The following is a 5,000-nucleotide window of genomic DNA, read 5'->3' as shown; positions in this document are numbered from 1 at the left end:
CCGGATAGGCACTAGAATGTGCAGATTTTGGGCGTTTTTGCCTGGATAGGCTAAGGAATGGGCATGCTTTGGGCGTTTTTGCCCGGATAGGCACCGGAATGCTTGGCCTTGGCTTGTCCTAGCAAGGCATTGCTGGGTTGGGCTCCCTTGGCCTTTTGGGCGCCTTGGACGATGTCTTGCGAAGACCATGGGCACAAGGCCATGGCATATGGTGAGGAAAGGACCACGGTTGCCAAGGTTAGGCACCGGAATGCTTGGCCTTGGCTTGCCCTAGCAGGGCATTGCTGGGTTGGGCTCCCTTGGCCTTTTGGGCGCCTTGGACGATGTCTTGCGAAGACCATGGGCACAAGGCCATGGCATATGGTGAGGAAAGGACCACGGTTGCCAAGGTTAGGCACCGGAATGCTTGGCCTTGGCTTGCCAAAGCAGGGCATTGCTGGGTTGGGCTCCCTTGGCCTTCCGGGCGCCTTGGACACTGTCTTGGGAAGACCATGGGCACAAGGCCATGGCATATGGTGGGGAATGGACCACGGTTGCCAAGGCTAGGCATATAGAGAGGAATCGCATTTTTGCCCGGATAGGCACCGGAATGCTTGGCCTTGGCTTGCCATAGCAGGGCATTGCTGGGTTGGGCTCCCTTGGCCTTCCGGGGGCCTTGGACGCTGTCTTGGGAAGACCATGGGCACAAGGCCATGGCATATAGTGAGGAATGGACCACGGTTGGCAAGGCTAGGCATATAGAGAGGAATGGACCACGGTTGCCAAGGTTGCGCAAGTTTTGGGCATTTTTTGCCCGGATATGCCCAAGTATGCCCCGATAGGCCCGTTACGCCCCGGTATGAACGCGTATGCCCGGATAGACTCGGTATGCCTTGGGATACATGCGTATGCCCCGATAGGCTTGGTACGCCCCGATATGCGCACGTGTGCCCCAGTAGGGCTCGGTATGCCCCGGTATGTACGCGTGTGCCCCGATAGGCCCGGTATGCCCCGATATGCACACGTGTGCCCCAATAGGGGTCGGTATGCCCCGGTAGGTACGCGTGTGCCCCGTAATGCACGTTTCGCAGATCTCCCCGCATGTCCCGCCCCTATATGTAATACTTACTTACTTACTTACTTTCTTTCTTGCTTGCTTGCAATGGTTGGGAGTGCCCGGCATGCCCCGCTGCAGAGACCAAGGGCGCAATGACTTGGCACCGCGGATGCCGGGACTCCGGCACTTCCCGTGGCACTGATGGTTGGTTCCAAAGACAAAAGGCCGTGCAAGGCCACCGCACCGCGGATGATTTTGCTCGTGCTGGCGCCGTTGTGTGGCCAAAGAACATGCGCGAATGCTCGTGTCGGAAGGGTTGGTGTCCTGGCCCCGCGGGTGTCACGAATGCTCGGTTGCGAAGACCATGGGACCAGAGCCATGGCACGTCGGATGATGGCTCCAGCTGGCGCCCCGGCACTTTCTGTGGCATTGATGCTCGGTTTCAAAGACAAACGTGCGCAGTGCCAGGGGACCGCGGATGACTGCTCGTGCTGGCCCCGTTGGGCGGCATTGATGGTCGGTTGCAAAGAAAATGCGCGATTGCTCGTGTCGGGGCCCGGCAAGCCAAGGCCAAGCGAGCCATGGCACGTCGGATGATGGCTCCAGCTGGCGCCCCGGCACTTTCTGTGGCATTGATGCTCGGTTTCAAAGACAAACGTGCGCAGGGCCAGGGGACCGCGGAGGACTGCTCGTGCTGGCCCCGTTGGGCGGCATTGATGGTCGGTTGCAAAGAAAATGCGCGATTGCTCGTGTCGGGGCCTGGCAAGCCAAGGCCAAGCGAGCCATGGCAACGCGGATGATGGCTCGCTAGTGCTGGCGCCGTGCACAGTGGCCTCGCACACTCGCCCTGCACGCTTCCCTTGCACGCAGCCTTGCACACTAGCCTCGCATGCGAGCCTTGCACCCTAGCCATGCAAACTAGCCTTGCACGGTAGCCATGCACACAAGCCGTGCACATTAGCCATGCGCACAAGCCCCGCACACTAGCCTTGCGCACAACCCTTGCACACAAGCCATGCACTCGAGCAATGCACACAAGCCTTGCACTCAAGCAATGCACACAAGCCCTGGACACTAGCCTTGCACACGGGCCTGGCACACAAGCCTTGGGCACTAGCCTTGCGCACTAGCGTTCCACATGAGCCTTGCACACTAGCCTTGGACACTAGCCTTGCACACAGGCCTTGCACACTAGGCATGCTTGGGCGAGCTGATCCCGCATCAAGTCGACGGGTCTAGGCATTCTTGGGCGCAGATCCCGCATCGTCTCGTCGCGTCTGGGCGCAAACACGTCGCGTCTCGTTGCGTCTTCAGAAGTCGTCGCTAACAGCACCTTTGGTTGCCACTGGTGGTTAGGCTGGTTGGTTGCGCAAACCCTATAGGAGGGTGGCATGCTGGTGGGCGTTTTTGCCCGGATAGGCACTAGAATGTGCAGATTTTGGGCGTTTTTGCCTGGATAGGCTAAGGAATGGGCATGCTTTGGGCGTTTTTGCCCGGATAGGCACCGGAATGCTTGGCCTTGGCTTGTCCTAGCAAGGCATTGCTGGGTTGGGCTCCCTTGGCCTTTTGGGCGCCTTGGACGATGTCTTGCGAAGACCATGGGCACAAGGCCATGGCATATGGTGAGGAAAGGACCACGGTTGCCAAGGTTAGGCACCGGAATGCTTGGCCTTGGCTTGCCAAAGCAGGGCATTGCTGGGTTGGGCTCCCTTGGCCTTCCGGGCGCCTTGGACACTGTCTTGGGAAGACCATGGGCACAAGGCCATGGCATATGGTGGGGAATGGACCACGGTTGCCAAGGCTAGGCATATAGAGAGGAATTGCATTTTTGCCCGGATAGGCACCGGAATGCTTGGCCTTGGCTTGCCATAGCAGGGCATTGCTGGGTTGGGCTCCCTTGGCCTTCCGGGGGCCTTGGACGCTGTCTTGGGAAGACCATGGGCACAAGGCCATGGCATATAGTGAGGAATGGACCACGGTTGGCAAGGCTAGGCATATAGAGAGGAATGGACCACGGTTGCCAAGGTTGCGCAAGTTTTGGGCATTTTTTGCCCGGATATGCCCAAGTATGCCCCGATAGGCCCGTTACGCCCCGGTATGAACGCGTATGCCCGGATAGACTCGGTATGCCTTGGGATACATGCGTATGCCCCGATAGGCTTGGTACGCCCCGATATGCGCACGTGTGCCCCAGTAGGGCTCGGTATGCCCCGGTATGTACGCGTGTGCCCCGATAGGCCCGGTATGCCCCGATATGCACACGTGTGCCCCAATAGGGGTCGGTATGCCCCGGTAGGTACGCGTGTGCCCCGTAATGCACGTTTCGCAGATCTCCCCGCATGTCCCGCCCCTATATGTAATACTTACTTACTTACTTACTTTCTTTCTTGCTTGCTTGCTTGCTTGCAATGGTTGGGAGTGCCCGGCATGCCCCGCTGCAGAGACCAAGGGCGCAATGACTTGGCACCGCGGATGCCGGGACTCCGGCACTTCCCGTGGCACTGATGGTTGGTTCCAAAGACAAAAGGCCGTGCAAGGCCACCGCACCGCGGATGATTTTGCTCGTGCTGGCGCCGTTGTGTGGCCAAAGAACATGCGCGAATGCTCGTGTCGGAAGGGTTGGTGTCCTGGCCCCGCGGGTGTCACGAATGCTCGGTTGCGAAGACCATGGGACCAGAGCCATGGCACGTCGGATGATGGCTCCAGCTGGCGCCCCGGCACTTTCTGTGGCATTGATGCTCGGTTTCAAAGACAAACGTGCGCAGGGCCAGGGGACCGCGGATGACTGCTCGTGCTGGCCCCGTTGGGCGGCATTGATGGTCGGTTGCAAAGAAAATGCGCGATTGCTCGTGTCGGGGCCTGGCAAGCCAAGGCCAAGCGAGCCATGGCAACGCGGATGATGGCTCCAGCTGGCGCCCCGGCACTTTCTGTGGCATTGATGCTCGGTTTCGAAGACAAACGTGCGCAGGGCCAGGGGACCGCGGAGGACTGCTCGTGCTGGCCCCGTTGGGCGGCATTGATGGTGTGTTGCAGAGAGCATGTGCGATTGCAAGTGTCGGCCGGGTTTGGGTTCCCTTGGGCTTTCGGGTGCCTTGGACGCTGTCTTGCGAAGACCATGGGCACAAGGCCCCGTCCTGGCCCCTTGTTCGATTCGCTCTCGTCTTGCGCTTGCTTCCAAGGTCCTCCATGACCTTCCCCATGGCCTTGCTAGATCCCCCCCATGACGCATGACCTCTGTCCGTTGATTGGTTTTGAGTGCACACCATGCCCGGCTTGGCACCGTGTTGTCGCGTGAGTGGCATTTGGATCGTGCATGCTGGTGGGCTACCTGCCAATGCGCACAAGCCTTGCACACTAGCCTTGCGCACGAGCCTTGCACAAAAGCCTTGGACACAAGCCTTGCGCACAAGCCATGCGCACAAGCCTTGGACGCTAGCCTTGCACACAAGCCATGCATACAAGCCTTGCTCACAAGCCTTGGGCACTGGCCCATCGCAGTAGCCTTGCACACAAGCCTTGCGCACTAGCTTTGGGCACGAGCCTTGCGCACTTGCCTTGGGCACTAGCCTTGCACACAACCCTTGGGAACTAGCCTTGCGCACCAGCCTTGCCCACAAGCCTTGCACACCAGCCTTGCACACTAGCCTTGCATACAAGCCTTGCACACTAGCCTTGCACACAGGCCATGCTCACTAGCCTTGGGCACTAGCCTTGCACACAGACCTTGGGCACTAGCCTTGCGCACTAGCCTTGCCCACGAGCCTTGCACACTAGCCTTGCACGCAGGCCTTGCACGCTAGGCATGCTTGGGCCAGCAGCTCCCGCATCAAGTCGGCGGGTGTAGGCACGGTTGGGCGCAGATCCCGCATCGCCTCGTCGCGTCTGGGCGCAAACCCGTCGCGTCTCGTTGCGTCTTCAGAAGTCGTCGCTAACAGCACCTTTGGTTGCCACTGGTGGTTAGGCG

Source organism: Tasmannia lanceolata, unplaced genomic scaffold (genome assembly GCF_043159265.1).
Source record: "Tasmannia lanceolata isolate RefF3 unplaced genomic scaffold, GAP_Taslan_0.1 ptg000119l, whole genome shotgun sequence".
Lineage (NCBI taxonomy): Eukaryota > Viridiplantae > Streptophyta > Magnoliopsida > Canellales > Winteraceae > Tasmannia > Tasmannia lanceolata.
This window is presented reverse-complemented; position numbering follows the sequence as displayed.